General features: G+C 34.3%; 1 protein-coding gene across 2 annotated transcripts in view; it reads left to right on the top strand.

The window, feature by feature from the left end:
• Positions 1-23259, top strand: part of LOC138330227 (LIM domain only protein 3-like) — a 170032-nt gene that overhangs the window by 129845 nt on the left and 16928 nt on the right. The gene's annotated exons all lie outside the window — the stretch shown is intronic.

Genomic DNA, 23259 nt, shown 5'->3' with positions numbered 1-23259 from the left:
ATTGGTTTCGAACTCAGGCGACCCAGAGGTGGAGGGCACCGGAGTACTTTATCCTTACAAGTCTGTCTTGTTTCTATTCCCAGTGAAATATGTGACCCGGAGAAATTAAACTATTTTAGAAGCTTCAAATAGACATTTAGTCGGGTAAAAAGAGAATGCCTGAATAATTAACTCTGAAGCCTTTGTCTTTTTTAGGGCTATATTTTTCTAACACTTTTCCATTGATGACACAGCCTCTACCCTGGGCAGCCCTATATCGCATCGTTCACAGCCAGCGACATCATTACTTGCTCATTATGGGGCCGACATCAGTTCTGCGTAACGTCAGCCTTATAACTGTCACAACTTATAAGACACAATATTTGTTAGTGGTTCGATCATAATTTGATTATAGCACAGTATTTGCTTGGAATTTACCTGGGGAGCAATTTCTTATAACAGGAAAATTATACTAATGGAGACTCTTCATTTTGCCTGATTCACTTGACTTCGCGTCCAATATCCCTAAAGATCCATCAGTCCTATCAATATATCAAGCTCCCCTGCTCCGGACTTATTGGGTTAGGACTTTACTGGTTACTACAGCCAAGTCCCAGTCAGGACACTGTTGGCTTCAGTCAGGCGGACTGTACTGTACGTCTTAGTGTGTACTGGCTAAACTGTCTTAGATGTACTATTGTCTAAAATGTACTGTACACTGATGACATTGGTACATCTAAAATGTACTGTACAATATGGTACATCTAAAATGTACTGTACACTGTATGTACATCATTAAATGTACACTTGATATGGTACATCTAAAATGTACTGTCAGTACATCTTTTATGTACTGTTGAAAATGTACTGTACACTGATACGACCGGTACATCTAAAAATGTACTGTCAGTACAGTCTTTTATGTACTGTCGACTGAAATGTACTGTACACATGTACGGCCGGTACATCTAAAATGTACTGTCAGTACAGTCTTTTATGTACTGTCGACTGAAATGTACTGTACACGGCCGTAACATCTAAAATGTACTGTCATATATGGTACAATGTTCGGTACATCTAAAATGTACATCTAAAACTGTACTAAATGTACTGTCAACTGAAATGTACTGTACTGTACACATGATACGGTACATCTAAATGTACTGTCTGTACAGTCTTTTAGTATGTACTGTTACACATGATACGGCCGGGTACATCTAAAATGTACTGTCAGTACAGTCTTTTATGTACTGTCGACTGAAATGTACTGTACACATGATACGGCCGGTACATCTAAAATGTACTGTCAGTACAGTCTTTTATGTACTGTCGACTGAAATGTACTGTACACATGATACGGCCGGTACATCTAAAATGTACTGTCAGTACAGTCTTTTATGTACTGTCGACTGAATGTACTGTACACATGATACGTACATCTAAAATGTACTGTCAGTACATGGTACACTTATGATTTGTACTGTACATGTATGTATGTCATCTAAAATGTACTGTACACATTGATATGGTACATCTAAAAAGTACTTGTATGTAATTTACTGTCAGTACAGTCTTTTATGTACTGTTAAAATTCGACACTGAAATGTACTGTACACATGATAACCGTACATCTAAAATGTACAGTCACACATGTACATCTTTATGTACTGTCGTACATGAAATGTACTGTACACATGATACGGCCGTACATCTAAAATGTACTGTCAGTACAGTCTTTTATGTACTTGTCGACTGAAAATGTACTGTACACATGATACACGGCCGGTACATCTAAAATGTACTGTCAGTACAGTCTTTTATGTACTTGTCGACTGAAATGTACTGTAATCAAAATGTACTGTCAGTACAGTCTTTAATGTACTGTACGACATCTAACAATGTATACGGTACATCTAAAATGTACTGTCAGTACAGTCTTTTATGTACTGTCGACTGAAATGTACTGTACACATGATACGGTACATCTAAAATGTACTGTCAGTACAGTCTTTTATGTACTGTCGACTGAAATGTACTGTACACATGATACGGTACCGGGTACATCTAAAATGTACTGTCATGTACATCTTTTAATGTACTGTCGACTGAAATGTACTGTACACATGATACGGTCCGTACATCTATAAATGTACTGAAATGTATATGTACATCTAAAATGTACTGTACAGTACTTTTATACACTGAAGGTACATATCTAAAATGTACTGTCGACTGAAATGGTAATCTAAATGTACTGTACACATGTACGGTACATCTAAAATGTACTGTACACACTAAATGTACTGTTGTACGGTACATCTTTTATGTATATGGTACAAAATGTACTGTACACATGTACACACATGTTACGGTACATTTAAATGTAACACATGTTACGGTTAAAATGTACTGTACACATTATACGGTACATCTAAAATGTCATCTTTAATGAACTATTGTCTAAAATGTACTGTACACAGTCTTTAATGAACTATTGTCTAAAATGTACTGTACATATGATACGGTACATCTAAAATGTGTTGTCAGTACAGTCACATACTGTACAGTAAAACATGTTTTAGTGACCATCTTTGTATAAAGACCACCTGCTTAATAAGACCACTTTTCTAGATCAAGTCCCAAATGTATTTATAACATAATTCAACCTGTGTATCACGACCACCTGATTATAATGACCATTGTTTGTCTGTCCCTTGGGTGGTCATTATAGACAGGTTTGGTTTGTTTTAACATCCTATTCACATCCAAGGTCATTTAAGGACGTGACAGGTTTAATAAGAAGGTGGAGAAAAGTCTGAGTTCCTGGAGAAAAAACACCAACATGCGATCATTACCTACCAATAGCCCCACATTGGTTTCAAACTTACAACCCAAAGGTGGCCGGGTGACCTTTGGTAGTATGTGTTGTTCTTATAACCACAAGGTTACTGCGTCATGCATGCATAAATGGAACGATGATATCACTTTTTGTCTTCAATCTCGGTGACCAGGGTTTGATTCTGTGATATATTCTAAGATATTGTTTTATGAACTTGGTGGCCAGGGAAATAAAACAATGTCTTCAAAAGCCTTTTTTTTTCTGTTCGAGATGAAATGATTTGGTTCATATTTCGTTTGGAGTTTGTATTGGAGATTTATTATATTCTGGGGATATGTTATATTGAAATATACATTTGTTTTCTTTACACTTTCGTCGATGTGTTTTCTGACCTTTTTGATCTCGGTCTGTAAACACGTGTACTTAACGACAGGAAATTTGGACAAAAAGACACGATGGTCTCATTTACAGAAAATTTGGACAAAAATACATGATGGTGTCATTTATTTACGCTCGTGTCCTGGTAGCTTGATTCTATAAGTACCTGGGCCAGTGAGACGGGCACGACCCCTCCATATCTCAAACCAAACAAGGTTTCTTACAAACATGGATCAGACCCAGACCTTTGCCCGAGCTCGCTACGTAAATGAAGACAAAAGAGCAAAAGCCGAGACAATTGCCAATTACTGATAGAGAATTAGCTAGGCTGATAGCTAATGTGAATTGGAAATACTAGCAGGCCTTTTCTGTATCGTTTGCAGGTCCACTTATTTATAGATGGATGTTGACGATTGGTCCAATCATGATTTGTACTTTTATTTTGTCCATTTTTAGCGTAAGCTTTTACTTTAATGTTTAATTTCTTACCGTTTTCATTAACTTTGTTCATTTTTTTACTTTTTCTTGATAGCTATATTTTGGTAGATTCGACAAAACCCATGAGATAAAAAAAAAATAACATTAAATCTTTTATGATTTATCACTTACATTTAAATCATCGACCTCTGAAAATTCACAAAGACCTCTTCTAGCCTTTGAAATAGAGGAATTCAAATGTGTGAATGCAGAGTTAAGTTAGATAATCACCTTAGCTTTGTCTACGTTATTTTCAGTTAATTTTTTAAACCTTCTAGACATTTTTTGGGAAATATTTACATTCTTATTTAATATTATTCAAAATTCAATGGTTATAATTATACTTTTCATGAATTGTTTGAGTCATTTGTTTTAGGTAAATAAGAGATTCACGGTTCAATAGAAATTGTTATCTAGATTAATCGCTTAGCTGTCAATTTGGATAATTAATGCATTATTAATAGTTATAAGTATTATCATATTAATATCCCATGAAATTAGAGATTTTCTCCAAGATTAATTTGGAAAGAAGGTGTTTGGTATTTTGAAGTGAAAATTAATCATGCGCATTAACGTCACTGCTGATTCAAGTGTTATCCATTAAAAGTAATAAATTATGGCCAATTTACAAAAATTGATAATGTCATATGTTCAGATACAGTGAATAATGGGTGATGAGGTTTGATATCGAAGCGTTAGCTCAAACACCAAGGTGTTGGTGAGTTTCTGTATCGTCCACAGGAGCACCAAGACGACAAGATAAAATAGCAATTTATCTCATCTTCAATTTATAAACATTGTGACACTTCAATCTCTGCGGTGTCATATTTCAAACACTTTATTTCACACAAAGAATAATTCAGAAAGTCGCTTGATAATTTTAAAAAATCCTTGATAATTAAAGAAAAATGATTTTACATAAAGAATCATTAAGCAAATCGCTTGATGATTAAAAAACAGTTTTAATTAACTATTAAAGTGCAGAAAAGATTTTACATGAAGAATAATTTAGCGAGTCTCTTAATAATTTGAAAACGTCTTTAATAACTTTAAAAGTGTAGAAGTCATTAATCTTACATTAAAAAAATTCTTCAACTCTCTTTATAATTGAAAAAAACTGTCTTTATATAAGTATAAAAAATGTAGAAATGAGCGATAACATTTTACATAAAGAATAATTCAGTAAATTTCTCGATAATTAAAAAAACGTCTTTATCAACTTATCAATATCGAAGTAATTTTAAATGAAAAAATAATTCAGCAAGTCTCTTCATAATTGAAATAAAAGTATCTATTATTTTAGAAAAATGTAGAAATTATTTTAATGCTTCTTATTTGTTTTGTTGGATTACAGAGGGTGTTTGTTACCAAATATCTTACTCATACAAAGATCAAAGACTAAGAAAAGTGTTTGCAAAACACATAATCCCCATTCTTTATGTTTGCAAAGGTTTTTCCTCGGTTTTTTCACGTTATAAAACTTGTGTGTGGTTTATGATAGATGCAAAACATGCCGGCTATGAATGCCGAGTGTGTGTCAAATTCGATGTTACAACTCTTGAGTAGTTGACCTTAAATTCTTCCCCAACAAGGCGAGTCTGTATGTGTGTGAGTGGCAGAGCAGCTCAACAGATTTGTTTGACTTTTTAAGATAAATATTTGGAGGAGATTATGTTTTGATTGGTTGCCCGCCTTGAGGTTGGTGTCATGGCCGTCGAATCATCCACTGTATCGTAACCACGGCTACGATACCGATCTTGTGACTTTTATTCAAAAAACACAAATTTTCTTGGACTAAACTTTTCACCAGCTGTGTGTTTTAAACTACCAAACATTTGTTATAAAACTTTGGAATGTGTTCTAAAAAAAAGCCATGGTAAACATTTTGACAAGAGTCACTAATTGTTTTTGCTGTATATAAGTGGTAAATGTTCCAAAAACATTCTTGTAATGTGAAGTTTTAAGCCAAAACATAGGCATTTTTATAAATCTGGTAATAGCTTGAAACGTATAAATAAGATTTTTTTTTTAAATATGTACTTGTATATGTATATAAGTATGTGTCAGGTGCATTTACAAGACATTCCTCATGATTTCTGAAACAGCTATGACTAGCAGTGTCGTAAAATTAGCCAGGTTTTAGAGAAAACCAAAGTCCCCAGAGAGAAAACCATCAATCTACTCTCAGTACACAGAAAAAACCTAACATATTGGATGTTTAACAATACAACCCAGAGGTCAATTAGAGAGATGAAATGTCAGACATCTTTGAGTTTATCATTGTCTTACTAATGACCCTAAAAATATTTATAGAACGATTTATTAATTCATTTATTGATTAATTAAACGTCCTATTAACATCCAGGGTCATCTAAGGGCGTGTCAGGTTTATAGGTGAAGGAAAACCGGAGTGCCTGGAAAAAAACCACTGACCAGTGTTCTGTACCTTGTAATTGCCCCACATGGGATTCAAACTTGTGACCCAGAGGTGGAGGACTATAGTGGTAATATGACAGGTCAAAAATTTGGTGACATTGACTTAAAACAGGAAGAATAATTAAAACGGAACTTCATTGTAAATAATTATATGACTGAAAGATTTCACAAAATTTATCTATAATTTAATTATTTCATAAATAGATTTTATGAACCACATCAATTTTCCGCAAAATTGAGGAGAAAAAAAGAACCAAAAAAAAAAAAAATGTTCATGCAAAAGTTTCAGGCTATATAGTATTATATACCATATTTAATCTTTATCCAATTTAAACAAATTTCAAAGAGAAAAAAAATCATACAATTTAACATCCAAAAAATTATAATTTTTAATCTAGATTTTGTTAAGAAACTATTATAACACTTAATCAAAATAAGGGTTTTATAATCAATTTTTTTGTTAAGAAACTATTATAACACTTAATCAAAATAAGGGTTTTATAATCAATTTTATCTGATTACAAAGTAAAAGTGCTTTGTAATTTTTTGCTGGCATACCACTCCAATCTCTTTCTCCCTATCTAGAGTGGTAGGCTGGTGAGCTCAGCAGGGCCTGTTTCTTATCAGAACCCGCCAATACACCCCAGATTATAAAGAAATAAGTTTATATAGCCAAATTACAGTTCATTAACCCCACAAGACACTTAAGGAGGGATAATTTTTCATAAGCAATTAAGACTCATGTGCTTAAATTGGCAAGTTGATTAGCTGATCTTATCTACGGACCCAAACAATTGCCTAGAACGGGGATGTCTGGGGCGAAGTATTATTATCGGACAGAGGGAGTTCTAACTACACAACCAACCATGTGTGTGCGTTATTAATACAGGACGGATCAGAATATGAAAAATGTGTAATGAGTTTGATGCTGTCACTTACAAAATGTGGCTAGAACTTCATTATACCGAATGATGGCCGCTGCTATCCCAGTCACATTATTATCATGATGTTTATGTAATTGGAAGTCGCCTTTTCCGAGAATGGAATCAAGGATTAATTTTCATCTATAACTAGCGGAGGAGAATGGTTGCTGGCTAATCACGGAGCTATTGAGACGTAGCAGTATAGGGATGATCTCCTGTCAGCTCTCTTGTATTACTGCTGAGCAGGTCGGTACTACACTAGCTAGATTCATCATAGCAGCTGAAGCTGTGAGCCAGCACAGACCTATACCCACCGCGGACACCACTGCTTTACCACTGACAATGCTCTCCCTGAGTGTCCAGCGAATTACACGACATCATTTTCCCTACTGCTGCTAAGCCTCTTCGTGACAAAGTGATTAGGTCATTTCACACTGAGGACCTTACCGATATCGTGTTGTCACCCGTGCCAGACGCACAAGCTCCATGTGACCATGTGAACAGCTTCGAGGTCTTAGAGCGCTGTCTTTATGGCTAAACAAATGACAGTTGTGAGTTTTTCGTAATTTTTTCAAAAGATGGAAAGTGATTAGTGTAAAAACAGACCCGCCAGCCTATTGGGTTATTTACTATATTTTGTGAGAAGAGCTGAGTAATTTAAGAGTTGTTAATAACGACGGAGTGTTTTTAACATGAGCAGCTACAGTCTGCTCTGAAGGAACCACGACTAAATGACGACAGGTAAAAATTTACTTTTACTTTCTTTTGCCATCTTTGCCATTATGCGATGCTGAGGGAGGGAGGGAGGTATTTCATTTTAAAAGAAATAAAGGAAAACTATTTTACGTCTATGAACTTAAAATGAAATTCGTCATGATATAAAATTGCAATTTTAGTATTTTTTCTAAATCTTTTTGTTCTTGATTAATTTTTATGTGTTATTGGAATGAACCCAACTTTTTTATATATTTTTTTGTCAAAAGAGTGTCCGATGTTATTTAAACACATAAATCATTTTGTTTTGTGAATGTTGTTCTTTTCATAAGCCAGGGTTGAGATTTATGGCAGATTTTATGAATAATTAGCCTGTACAGTATCATAGCACACCTATTCTGTCGTGATAAAATTTGATAAAATTTTTGATGAAAGAGCTTGCCTCGATCACATTGCAGTGACACTCGGCACACAGCGCTATATCACAGGAAACTGTCACCGCCGAGGTCTCGTAACAATCATATGGATTTTATGAGTGAGATTTGAGAACGCTTTATTGAAAGCTGAATGAAACACAACGTAACTGAAAAGAAAACATTTTTCATGGGAAGAGGATATTCTTGTCAATTAAGGAATCACCTTGTAGCTGGTGTTACCATATTAATTTACTTTTAAAAATAATCTATTTTATTTTAAAATGAGTACAAGTTTCCTAAGATATGCATAATATTCTAAATCAGGAGTGTTGGGTCTCGTTACTTTCTATTCTAAGTTTCCCTAGGGAAGAAAAAACAAACACAAAACAAATTTTGGTTTTTCTTTTGTACTTGGATGAACCTTGGTGAAATATTTCTATTCAAAATATTAACCAAATGTACTATATGGCTGTGTTGGCCTGCTTTTGTTAGAACCTGTGTATCAGTGCCTTCGTTTCTTTCCCCGTTGTTTTTTCCTCGTGTAATGAAGCCCACGATGACATATGGGTCTTTGCACATCCTGCAATAGCATAGGCACCGCACCTAAATCTGTCGAACAAAATTTAATAAGCCTCATTAATATTTCCCTGACACTACCAGATGTGCATGTCAAAAATGATCCCGTCAGTCTGTATTAACAAGGTGCTTGTTTTCCTAATTACGTTGACTCTTACAAGCTTCTCATTAACCCAGCATCACCTGTCTGCGCCTGGCAAACGTGATTATCCCCGAAACTGTCTGTCGAGGTAGAGATGTATATTGATTCACATGAGTACTCTGTATTTTGTATATGGCCTCTGATCATCCAGATTGAGCTCAGTCCCTCTCTAATGATATATTCATTTGTCCTCATAGCACCAAACGTATTCCTGTCAGCAACGTTATAGTATTGCTTTTGAGATGAAGGCTCTTTATGGTAAAAACACCTTTACAATTAAACTAAACACTCGCACTGTCCTAAAGTTTGATTTATGTACAAGGTGATTTTTCCGTTATTTTTATGTTTGCATGTCATCAGCCAATAATTCATAATAAATTTCTCTCGTTATCTTTCCTTTTATCTTTCTTTAAATTAAACCGACATTAAACTCTGGCTCCTTCTCGTATGAAATGAGGATATAGATACAGTCTGATTTCTTTATCCTTCACTAATTGTGACAGATATAGATTTTTGCATCCTTAGAAAATTCAGTTTTTTAGCCTTATCGTGGTATGATTTATGTCATTTCTCCCCCTACAAGACCCTCGCAGACGTTGATTAGTTTGTGAATTTTGAAGGTAATATTTTTCATCCCAGTTGAGTAATGATTTATGGATTTTTCCCAGACTAGGTCTTGATTGGCTCAGATACATAGAAAACGTTTTACATGGGTGTAGCGCTTCATTTCTTCGTTCAGAAAGGGCCTCTGTCCGTATTGTAATTGGTTCGATAATAAAAAATTGAGAATCATGTGCTACACGGCCACATTTATTATAAAGAGCTCTATGATAAATTGCGTGTCATGACCACGCTCTCCCGTTTAGACCCCCGTCGGATTGGTTTGATTGAAACCAAATTATTTACAGACATTTTGTAAATCAGAGACTTTATTGTAGTAATTGGATTTGGTAGGGTGTAAATGATGTAGCAATTATTGCTAGTTTTCCTGAGAGAGATGGTTCGGGGCGGTGATACACACACTCTCGGCCTAATTGAAAGATATCAACTTGCCCAATTAAGCAGGGTAGGCCTGCAACATTAATGGTATACACATACTGATATATCCTGCTCTATGATGAAATGTCTCCTAATTTACGACACAAAAAAAACCCGCAGCAAATTTGAAAGTTTCTTAAGATTAACTCACATTGCCATAACTTTAGATGAGATAATGATATACAGTGTCAAATAACATTGTGTCAATGTAAGTGATATGTACCAGAGAAACTATTTTCAATCGAAAATCAAAGCATTCTTAAAAGTATTACTCATCTAGAGCCCCTTATTGCAGATTTTGGAAATTTCTTTTTGATACAGTTTGAATTAGGAAAGTAACGAATCTGTTTAAATAACAGCATGTTCAGTGATAACCAGAGAAGCTGTCTTCAATTGAAAAGCAAATCATCCTTAAGAATAGTGCTTATCTACAGCCCTACAACTGCTACAGTTAGAAATATCTTTTTTGATACAGTCGCGTTTAGTATAAAATAACAATTTGATCTCAAGTAATATTGTGTCTATAGCGATACCTGAGAAATTGCTTTCAATCAAAAGGCAAATCATCTTTAAAAATATTGCTCATATACACTCCAAACATCTTTCTTTTTGATACAGATAGAATTAGTAAGTTAGCATTGGTGTCAAGTGACACCTGAGATAGTTTTCAATAGAAAAGCAAATCATTCTTAAAACTATTGCTCATCTAGAGCCCTTAGTCTGTAGCAGTTGGAAATTTCATTTTGATTCCGTCGCAGTTAGGTACATCTAAAGGTTGTGATATATGGCCAGGAAGCCATTTATACAAATTAGAAGGGTTCTTACGTCTGCTAGTTGTGGGTATACGCTAATGTTTTAGGAAACTAATGGAGGTGTAAGATTTATTTGGCAGTCAGACATTTACATAAGTTTCACATATTCAGCTTACATCAAATTCCTCTCTGCTCAAGATCTTTCTCTTATCTCCTTCAGCCATTGGAATAAAAATTCGCAAATGTATGTGTGAAAAGACATCTTAGACCTATGTGTGAAATGTTTAGAAAAAAAAAGCGAAAGTCACTGAAGATGAGATTTGAGATAAAATTAACATGGATGTGAATGTAGTAAATAAAAGTGAGAGCTTAAGTTTGATGTAGCTTTGCTCATTCTCTAATTTTTTATCTCAATTTCTAAACCATTTCTCGCCTAATTAAAAATGCAAATTATAATTAATTTTAATTATTAGTAAGACATTTTATATGCATGTTTTCATCTTATCAAATACTGACAGAAAATGAAAATAGCAGTTGCAGTTTTAAAAACAAAAGAAACTTTAATATTTAATTGTAAAGCATAACACTGATATCTAGCTTATTAAACATTTCCTGTTACTATAAATAGAGTTCTAAAATAAGATAAATTAGAATTGATAATTAAGTAAGTTGATGGCTGAAACTTTTAAAATGAAATGTTTGTTTATCACTTAGATTTTTATGGCCGTAATTGATAGTTGTAAACTGCATCAAATAAAAAAAATCTTTTGATCTGACCAAAGTGCAAATCAAGAAATATGCATTTGAATGAAATGTTCTGTATGACATATATCATTTACTAGATTTCTTTTAGATAATTAAACATCTGTTTTTGAGAGGAAGTTTTCAGAATTGTTTTTGATGTGAAATGAATATCTGTATGCTTGTAAGGAGTAGGGGGGTGGGGGAGGAGTGGGGGAGGTCGTGGGATGACGAAGGATTCATTTCATACCAAACAGAAGTCTTTTATTCTCTGACATTTTTAAAGATTTGATCAAGAAATTTTGTAAGACATATTAGATTGATAACACAAAAGATGAAATTTATTGGACAAAGCCGATAACATGTTGTAAGTATATTACATAGATGGGAAACATTAAATTTCTATGATATTTTTCAAAATAAATTATCATCATATTTCACACCCACTGGGTCTAATGCTTCACACCTGTGGTCTATCTATGCTCATCAGCTGCTGATCAGCTAACGAGCGTGATTTAATTAATATCGTTATATTTTGTCTAATCTGGGATTGTCGGAAGATCAAGTGTGTCAGGCGACAACTTTGAGTTAATATTCCAGGTTCTATAATGACATCATGCTATTAGTAAAACTGTGATTACACATAAGATAAGGTAGCTGACAAATTCAATCAAATCTCGTTATTCTAAAATCTGCGGAACTGCTCGTGGCTAAACTTCAAATTATTTGAATATTCTAGTTAAGTTAGAGTAACTATTTTGAAATTAAATCAATTTTTTTTTCCCCACAGAAAATCACTTTATTTCCATAAAGTAATATTAAAAGGCGACAAGTTTGGATTAATTGAGTTCAAAAATCAAAATTTTAATTAATTTAAGTTTTAAGTTTAACTATTAGCAATATATTCATAATAGTAATATAGTTATAAATCAATTTTAATTTGTTCCCAAAATGAAAGCCGTAAGAAGAATTTCTGATTTTATATGTGTTCAATCTTCTTCATTTGCAATCATAGTTCGTGTTTTTACTGTATTGTATAAGTTACAAAATTTGAGTGATCACCAAATGTGTAATTAACTATAAGTGACTTGTTTCATATTCGTCATTGGGTTGAAAAAATTTTAAGACCAACAAATCTTTTTTAAGAACTTACTCTTTGAGTTCATTACTTGAATAATGTGATATTGATAAATAAATAAAGCTTTAAATACATTTGAAGCTGCATTTTGTTGTTTAAGACCAGAAGTTTTCTCATAATTAATAAGAACTTTATTAACCCTTTGCATAGATGTATACTGGTTTGTTGAAAAGGCCCTAAAAATGACGATTAGTCTTGAAAAGGCCCTAAAAACAATTATTAGTGTTGAAAAGGCCCTAAAAACAAGGGTTAGACTAGAAAAAGCCCTAAAACAAATGTTAGTCTTGAAAAAACCCGAAAAACAATGGTTGGTCTTGAAAAGGCCCTAAAAACAATGGTTAGTCTTGAAAAAACCCTAAAAACAATGGTTGGTCTTGAAAAGGCCCTAAAAACAATGGTTAGTCTTGAAAAGGCATTAAAAATAACGGTTAATCTTGAAAAGACCCTAAAAATAGGGAATGGTATTGAAAAGGCCCTGAAAACAAGGGTTGGTTCATAATTTTGACAAATCCCTAACAACAGTTGATCACTATTTAAAAGTCACTAAAAACAATGGTTTGAAGTCTGGAAAAGGCCCTAAAAACAAGAGTCAGCTTAAAAAGTAACAAATTTTAAAACAATGGTTGGTCTTGAAAAGGCTCTACAACCAAGGATTGGTCTTGAAAAGGCTTTAAAAACATAGGTTGGTCTTGAAAAGTCTCTCAAAAATTAGAAAATCGCCCATAAAGTTAAAATTACTTTAAATTAAAAAGATTCTGTACAGCCTGTGATTCTGCATGGTACATAACTCTATGTCATGTAATATAGCTAACCAGTGTAAATACGGAGATAGCATGTCTCTACTGAAATCTCATTAGACTAATTTGAACGCATTATTCCTTGCACCTGATTAATTCAGTCAATAATTACCATCACATGATGTGTATTCCATTAAAACCCAATGCTTGACATCGTAACACCATTAGCGTGGTTTGCGTGGCAATTTGCTGGATTTTCCGAGAAGGCTAAGGGAAAAATTAATCCTCTTGCTGTATTCTGTCATTTTTAATATATATTCAGGAAAAATATTAAGGTGTATATATAGGTTGGTAATTACAAAAACACACCTATTCGTATTAATTTTCACCTTTAGGGTATACAATGTTTATGGATGTCTATAGTAGATAATGGATAGGTCAGTATCATAGCTACATTATATCAAGCAGCTTTTGTAGCTTAATTTTTTTCAATATTCTAACGACTGTAAACCAACTTTCTTTCACATACAATTTACTTTCAAGTTCCAAATTATTTCTAAAAAGTTTATCACTGCGAATAGACATTATTTACTCTGTTAATCTTTGTAAATTTATTTTGAAATGGAAATCATGAAATATAGAGTTGTTAAAGTTTATAAGTTTAGAGTACAAGAAATAAAATATAAAATAAAATATATTAAATATGAAATTGAATATAATCATGATATGTTAAGGAAAAAACAATTTTGTTGTAAATTAATATTTTAGTATGGAAAAAGAGGGCAACACTGAGTGACTGAGTGGTTAAGATGTCCTGACATAATTCACAAACCCTCCGCCTCTGAATAATGAGTTCAAATCCACATGTAGCACAGTTGCCAGTTACTGACGGCTAGTTGGTGGTTTTTCTCCAGGTACTTCAGCTTTGTTCCCCCATCTGAACCTAGCTGTCACCCCCTTAAATGACCCGGCTGTTAGTAGGATGTTAATACCAATTAAACCAAAACGGGTTGAAGAGCTTCGTTATTTTCTTGGCATTTATGCTTGTCTGTACTTTCCCCACATAAAACAAAGAGTGTGACGGATGAGGGTTTTACATGCAATTACACAAATTACAGAGACAATTTAGGAGCACCGAGGCATCTAATTGTCGGCGTTCTCTAACCTGACACCCCGATTCATGCCTGAACGGTGCTGGATGTTAATGGTACCGAAGAGACCAGACAAACATAGGTTCCGTGCGTTCTCCAATATTCCAGCTACGAACCAATTCACAATAATTAATTCTTACATCCTTTCCTATTTTTTCCTTCCTTCCTGACATAGTTTTGATAAGTTTGTCTCTAATTCAAGAAAAAGAAATTAGTTTTCCTCTGACGATCATGATTCAGTTTGGTACATTTTAGTGCCACAGTAATCGGACCTATAGCTCTCTATCCATGCCTAATTGAACGAGAGAGCTGTTTCCATTTTTCCCAATCTATGTGATTAATTTACACATTGTTATAATGTTTCCAGTTTTTTTTTTCATGCATGCCGCTGTAAGATTGTTTTGTACATTGATTCATTCTGAAAGCAATTACATACCTAGGTAGAACTGATTGGTTGAACTGTGCGGATTGCCACTACACTTGGGCTTAGCCGTCTGCTAGGTTCGCTTGTTCCTTCTTGTCTGCTTTTAAATTGAAAGTATTGTTTGGAGGGCTCAATATAATATCTGATGCATTGAAAACTTCATATCGACGTGCTGGTGTAAGAAAACATTGGGAGAGCTGGAGGAATCTGTGGGTCTCAACTTCAGCCATTTTTGGCATAGAAATACTGCCTGCATGTATGTAAGGTAAGGTTTGGTCTTAAGGTAAGGCTGGTTTTATTAGTTTATCGCCTATTAACAGCCAGGGTCATTTAAGGAATGCCAGTTTGTTGGTGAAGGAAAGCCAGAGTTACTCTCAGAAAAACTACTGACCAGTTCATATTAAAACCAGGCTCATTTAAGGATTGCCAGGTTTGTTGTGAAGGAAAGCCAGAGTTACTCACAGAAAAACTACTGACCAGTTTCATATTAACAACCAGGGTCATTTAAGGATGTGCCAGGTTTGTTTGGTGAAGGAAAGCCAGAGTTACTCACAGAAAAACTACTGACCAGTTTCATATTAACAACCAGGGCCATTTAAGGATGTGCCAGGTTTGTTGGTATAGGAAAGCCAGAGTTACTCACAGAAAAACTACTGACCAGTTTCATATTAACAACCAGGGTCATTTAAGGATGTGCCAGGTTTGTTGGTGGAGGAAAGCCAGAGTTACTCACAGAAAAACTACTGACCAGTTTCATATTAACAACCAGGGCCATTTAAGGATGTGCCAGATTTGTTGGTGAAGGAAAGCCAGAGTTACTTACAGAAAAACTACTGACCAGTTTCATATTAACAACCAGGGTCATTTAAGGATGTGCCAGGTTTGCTGGTGGAGGAAAGCTGGGGTACCCTGGTTGTACTAAAGCCAGAGTTACTTACAGAAAAACTACTGACCAGTTTCATATTAACAACCAGGGTCATTTAAGGATGTGCCAGGTTTGCTGGTGGAGGAAAGCTGGGGTACCCTGGTTGTTAGAAATAAGAAATTCTAAATTTGACTTTATTAAACTGTGTGAAGGTTGATTAGGTCATATTACCTAATTATGTTATTACTAAAGTAGAGTTCAGATTATCAAGGTTCTGTTATATTAAGAGATTAGAAATTCAGATTATCAAGGTTCTTTAGTATTGAAATAAAAGGTTCTGTTTTGTGGAAATAGAAATTTGATTACATGTACCAAGGTTTTAATTGGAAGTAGAAATTCAGATTACCAAGGTTTTGTTTATGAGAGCAGGAATACAGATTACTAAGGTTCTGATAAATGGAAATAGAAATTCAGATTATCAAGGTTCTGTTGTATGGAGGAGAAATTCAGAAGATCAAGGTCCTGTTTTCTGGAAATAGAAATTCATCTTATCAACATTTTGCTTTTGGAAGTAGAAATTCAGATTTTTAAGGTTCGGTTGTATGGAGAGAGAAATTCAGGTTACCAAGGTTATGTTTTATTGGATTAGAAATTCAGAAGATCAAGGCCCTTTAGTATTAAGAGTAGAAATTTTAAAAGAACACAAATTCAGATTATCAAGATTCTGTTTTGTGGAAGTAGAAATTCAGATAAGCAGGGAAATGGATATAGACGTTAAACTGAGATGTTGTGAGTTAACAAGTGAAGGGAGGAGCATGGATAGAGGAAATTAAGTATTACATTGAGTTCAGGAAATACAAATAGACAACCGACACTAATAAAACATTCCTGTGTTTTAAAATAGGACAGATTCAGATATACAAGACGCTCCCTCTTACAACAAGACATAGCTATTTGCTATTTTGTTTTGGCGTAAAAACAGGGAGGGCATCTCCGATTTAAATACAGTAGTGTCATTTTAAAGTTCTGTATGGCAATTACAGACAGCTGCCTTCGGTAGTGTATGGGTTGGGGGAAAGTTAGTTACTCAATTACCGGATTACCGGCGTACGGGATAATAATCAGAAGCTAAAATTTAAAATGCTTTCCATGTTTTACGGGACTGGTAAGGAAATTTTAAGTGGATATTTATCAGATTTGGATGAAGGAGCCTATAGTTTTTATCCAGTGGCATGGTATTTTTTCCTGCGTAACTCCAAACCCAGATATTTCATGTGGTTTTAAATACCACATTTCTTTTATATCCATCTTTCTACTTTTAGAATGTTATGTCCATATTTCATGCTTCAGACTGATTGGTATATTGTGATTTTTTGAATTTGTCCCATTATATTACTCCGAAAATCATTCAGTTATTCTCATTACCTTGTATTAAGATCCGCTGGAATTATGCGTGTGAATTTCATTCTGGCTCTACCTAAAATCTTTCTGAAGTGATTTGTGGCTTTTTTCACCGCATTAGTAATTTTGAATGATTAATGAAAGAATCAAGCTAAGGACAGAGTCTTGAATACATCTCGGACTTGCATCGTTCAAGTGAGTCGACTTTATCTTCGTGGAAATCTATTGGACTGTAACATAAGCCATCCATCAGATTATTATCGTTGGTGTGGAAAATCTCCATGTGTTAATTGCGTTTGCAGCTTCAGCAACTTCAGTTATACAGAGTCCCTAACAACAGATTAACCCTTAGTCACCCCTGAAAATTCATAATGGACAATTCCATCCTTTGAATTAGAACAGTTTAAATGTGTCTACAGGGATGCATGAATGATCAAGTTAATCAGACCAATGTCAATCGTTAGGGTAGCATGTCAGGGTATCAAGCAGAATTATAGGAAAATAATCCGGTTGACAATTATTTAATATCAACACAATAAATGAGCTGCATTATCGGTGTTTCTGGCTTAAGTCAACATTTGTTCATGTTTATGCATTGTCAAATTTTGAGTTCAGCGATACAATGGCTGAGAGAATTCTGGATGAAAAATGTTACTTTGTATGATAAAAAGCACACAAGTCTTATGTTTTAATGTCTTGGTGAATGGGACAGGTTGTTGTGAACTGTGGAAGGAAAATCTGATTTCTAATTAAAGCGTGAATTTTTCTGACCTGAGTTCCTGTGGCGACTTGATTGTATAATTACTATACAGTTCGATTACTATTGTCAAAGATACTTGTATTTTTGATGTCGGTAATTACAGTTAATTACAATCGCAGGGCCACAGGACATGGGTCGTTAATTAACGGTACGGAATCTGGAATGTCGTTGGAGAAATGCCTTTCTCGGTATCGACCAAACTTGATTAATAATACTCAGGATTTCCACATGTATACTTAGTAGGTTTACAAAGATTACTGATCTTGCCTTCATTATAATAATCCTTGACAGAATTGCATTTACGAATTCATGAACACACCTTTCTTATTGGTATTTCTATGTATTAGGTTATCCAAGACTGATAAGTAAGGATGAATGATTCATTAAGCGATGTATCCCCAACCTTGCAAGTCTTAGTACTTGTATAACCTATGGTTAAATTGATTGTTAATTAAGTCGATCTTTAATCACATTCTCCATTCGGTGAGAAAATTAATACAGCAAATATAGTTATATGTATTGCAATTTGAACTTCCCTGATTTGCTATATTTGCTGTTGAAGTTGATTACTAGCCTTATGAGTCTGCAGTTTACTTAACTGTATATAATTGATGGTTAATTAGTTTGTTAATTAAGTCAACCTTTATAATCATGTAGTCTCTCAGACCTCTGTGACAAAACATATTTATGGCAAAGAGCAACAACTACTCTGATTTGATTGCCATACCGTTTAGCCAGTTATTTTCAGTGAGATGATATTTTCGAGATTTTGCAAGGCCATCGACTTAATCTCAAAATTTTGATTCTCAAAAATTTAATAATTCTCAAAATTTTGATTCTCAAAAATTTAATAATTACACGACATACACGACATTATTGCAGGCAGTCTCCAGCCTTCAATATCTGTAATTTTACTTTTTCCCTTGTATATTGCTGCTTAATTAATATAAGTTGTTAATTAAATCAACCTTTAATCAAATCTCCGCTGAGTGAGAAAATATATGGCAAATATGGTTATATATTGAAAAGTGACCCGCCTGATTTCTTATCGACGCTTCCTTTTACTGCGAGTATATCCAATTGGCTTCTCCATATTACAAGTATATTATATTACCTGTGTTGAGATAGCTGTCCCCGTGACGTAGCGTCTTAGCGTGTCTCGCTAATGAAAATACATATTAGTTAATTTTGTGTTCATTGGCACATACACTGCGTTAATGAAATCTCATATACTCCACAATTATCTGATGGTACACCCACATAACACTGTTCTTAATTAATAATCATATGATGGTGAACAGAGAAAATTAATATATTTTCGTCGAGATATAATTATTTTCAGAAGAATGGAACTGTCTCTGTCTTTGGGTGCCCTGCAATGAAGTTTTACATACTGTATAGTCAATCCTGTGTATTAAGACCACCCAGAAAACGAAAGGGGGGAAATGTCTTTTTAGATAAGTGATCTTTATACACAGGTCAAATTGTGTTGAAATTAGCCAATATAGACTAAAAGAAAGTGGTCTTATTAAGCAGGTGGTCTTTATACAGAGGTGGTCACTTGAACACAGGTTTCCCTGTATGTAGAAAAAAGTTTAATAATTATAGATAAATCATTACAGAAAGTAATAATTTTCTCTAGTGCTGAGAATCCAGGTGAAAAAGCCAGAGGTCACCTGACAGATCACAAGAGTTTTCTCAGAGAACTCTGGTTTCCTCCTGCTCTAAGATCCCTCCAAGCTTTGTAACATCTGTGCTATCAAAGGTGATCTGTAGAACTTGTTTTTTACCATTACCTGCCTTTTGCAACCACCTCTGTATAAAGACCAACTGTTAAATAAGTTCAATTTCTTGGGGCCAGAGTGAATAGTTTGACACTTCTGAGTTCAAATCCTATGTGTTGTGCAGTTGCCATCTACTGCGTGGCCACTTTTTTTACTCTGGGTACTCCGGACTTGTAAGCCTGGCACATCCTGAAATGATACTTGCTGTTAAAAGGATGTTACTCAAAAAAAAAACCAAATGATCTCCGAATTTTCCTCTTCCATTATAAAACAGGAAAATAGTACATTCTGCAATTGTGATTGATTTAATTAGAAAGACGTTATAATGATTAGAATTAGAAGTGGTCCTGTACAGATATCACCAAAAACTATAAAACGTTCATGCTCTCATCCCAAAGACAATCTTTTCCATATATTTAAAACAATTTCAATAAAATTAGTAATTTAGATCATCCAGTTACAATACAGCAATCCTGGTGTTAATTCTACTAGAGTTGTATAATACTGTTCTAAACAAAAAATTCCCCGCCTTTAGAAATGAAAATCAATCTTTATGACTCTGTATTATAGTGTTATCCCGGTGTTAATTAAAGATGCTAATCTCTATGCTTGATTTATAGATTTCAGTATGGAATTAGGTCTAAATTATTAGTATATCTTCACAAGATCTTGAATTTTAACCAGACTCCATATTGTCATAATTGTGTGACTCTGCCTTGGGCTACAGATGGTATTGATAGCTATCGGAGTAACCCTGCTACTAACAAAAACACACAGAAAACAATTAGGACAGTTGGAGTATTTTATGGTTAGATTTATAATAGAGGAAGTTTTGCATGGTGTTGGGAGGGGGAAAAAACATGAATGTTATCAGTTCTTGCCATCCAGTAGAAAATTGTTTGATACTGCAGTTAAAGAGATTAAATATCATCCCAGCATCTGCAGGATTTAAGCTATTACATTATGGTGAAACACACAATATTTAGAAAAATATTTAATTTAGAGTATCAGGATTATTGCAAGAAATATTACTTAAGTGTTTCTTCCATGTTGTTCGGAGAAGATAACTCTGTCTTTTACCTGGGTAGGGAAAAGAAAGCTCATACGCACTAGAATGATGTGACCCCCATATATACATGCGACGACTATTGTCAACGACGTCATTAATTTTGACGTTTTACGACGTTCCTATGATGGTGGCGCTTTAGAATTGTTTCTAAAAACTGCATTTAATAATGTTTCGTGAAGTATGGGAGAAAAAGGATCAAACATGACTCTATCAAATGGATAGGAATATCTCGACACTCGGCAAACCTGGGTTTGACCAGCCAAAATCTGGCAAACCTGGGTTTGACCAGCCAAAATCTGGCAAACCTGGGTTTGACCAGCCAAAATTTGACAAACCTGGGTTTGACCAGCTAAAATCTTGGGAGATCTTCGTAAATATTGGGAGAAATATTAATTTAGAGTATCAAATTTATTGTAAGATATAATACATAAGTGTATCACACGTATATTGTGAGAAATATTACATTAGGCTATCACATTAAGATCTGCTAATGAGAATGTTGTTTATATTAGAGGAATTTGCCCCCTCCCACTCTTTACTTTATAGACAGATGATCAACATCACTGTCATTTATCTCTCCCACCCGCTGGGATACACACTACACATGCGATTAGCCTCAATCAGTCTTGAGAGCAGTGACATTCACATGTATCACTTCATATTGGATCACTTAATCAGTACAGTGAAACCTGTATAATATGGCATCATGGAGATTGCCAATTTTGGTCAGATTAGACAGTTTTTCAGAAAAGTTGGATATTGTTGTTGACTACAGTTTTTATATGGGAAAACACAATGACTGTCAGATTTGACAGGGGTCGGAAGATTCAGTGATCAGATTATACAGGTTTCATTGTATTGATATTATCTTGAGGCAGCTTATAGGCCTATATATATGTAAACCCCCTTATATACTTGTTACTTATCATCAGAAAAACCAAGATTTTTATGCGATGGAAACAAAACAATTTGTGATATAAAACGTAAAATCTCTAGAGTATCAATTGATGGGAATATATAATTTCACAAAATTTCTCCTTTTCTGAAACACATAACATCAGTTGATTAGAAAAAAGTGATATTCTTCACAAATCTATTAAAGGGAATTAACTCTATCTCAAGATCCATCTAGCTTTAATTTGACATATATATTTTGGGAGGGTACTATTTTCCATAATGTGTAATATCGTCACTTTTGTTAAGCTTTACTTTGATGCTTGAATCAAACTTTCAGATATTTTTCAGTGGACATTGACAGGAAAACATTTGGCTATAATTGCAGTGATCCGACCATTTCTGTTACAACCCTCGTAATAATGAACGGCCACTCACCTGATGTCCCAATGAATGGCCGACGGCAAATTTTACATTACTGATGCTGACAGTGGGACAATGTCGATATTTTCACTTCTGTTATGAACGATTAAATGATTAATGACTGATTTAGGAATTTGATAGATGAACTTAGATCCTTGCGATTACGTTGGATCGCGTCCAACAAGGATGACATTGTTTCATGGTGATATTTTCACTAATCAATTATAACTGACATTAATCCTTGCCTGCCTATTAAAAATTTACACATTCTGTGTTCCCCCTGTCTCTATCATAAAGAGCTCGACATCCTCTCCTTTCGCTAAATGTGTTCTGTCTTGTGTCAAAATGAGGCCCACGCAAAATTGAAAAAAAATACTACCGATCAAGCATTCAGTTGTACTGATATTTCATTTAGAAAATGAAATCTTCAGGGGAATAAAATGTTTGAAAACAATACAGTACAACCTACCTGTCAAAACCAGACCTTGTCTAAACTGGATTCCTGTTTATACTGACATACTGTTTAGAGGATGGTCAATATTTTATGCAGTTTCCTTTAAGGGACAATTATTCACAGTGGTTAAATTCTCTGATCCCTACAATTCATGAATCTATACAATTCTATTGTTCTTAGGTACATTACAGAAATTATTAATATTTCACTGGTGCTTCGAAATCGGCGGTTTAAAAAAAAAATGTTTGTGTAGCGAAAATAACCACCCTCAAAATTTAACTGCTATACGGTTAGATTGCATGGCATTTCCTGTCTTTCTCCTTGTGTAAATAAACCGGTATAATCTGAACCATGTCAATATATCTGTCAAAATAACTTGGGCTAGATGACATCCGGTTTATACAAGTTATACCACAAAAACAGTATAAAACAGTTTTAATAATTAAGATAAGAAGATGTCCTGAAAATCTGATACCTCTAAGTGCTAATTAAAAGCTTTGTTGTTGTAAACACACTAATGGATAATGACCAGATAATTCAGCTATCAGTCAATCATTTTACTGGATTTGAATGTTACACCTTATCCATCTTACCTGGCGATATATATCGTTAATTCGCCTAAAGCTGCATCGTACACACGGTATTACCACCTAGTGTTAGCATGACAGCCAATTACATCTCCATACAGGCTGGTGGTGATTCTTTGAAAAAGTTATATGGATGATTTTGTCTCAGCATGTATCATTCC

The sequence above is a fragment of the Argopecten irradians genome, chromosome 8, assembly GCF_041381155.1.
Source record: "Argopecten irradians isolate NY chromosome 8, Ai_NY, whole genome shotgun sequence".
NCBI lineage: Eukaryota > Metazoa > Mollusca > Bivalvia > Pectinida > Pectinidae > Argopecten > Argopecten irradians.
Note: the sequence above shows the minus strand (reverse complement) of the source record. Positions and strands in the feature narration are given on the sequence as shown.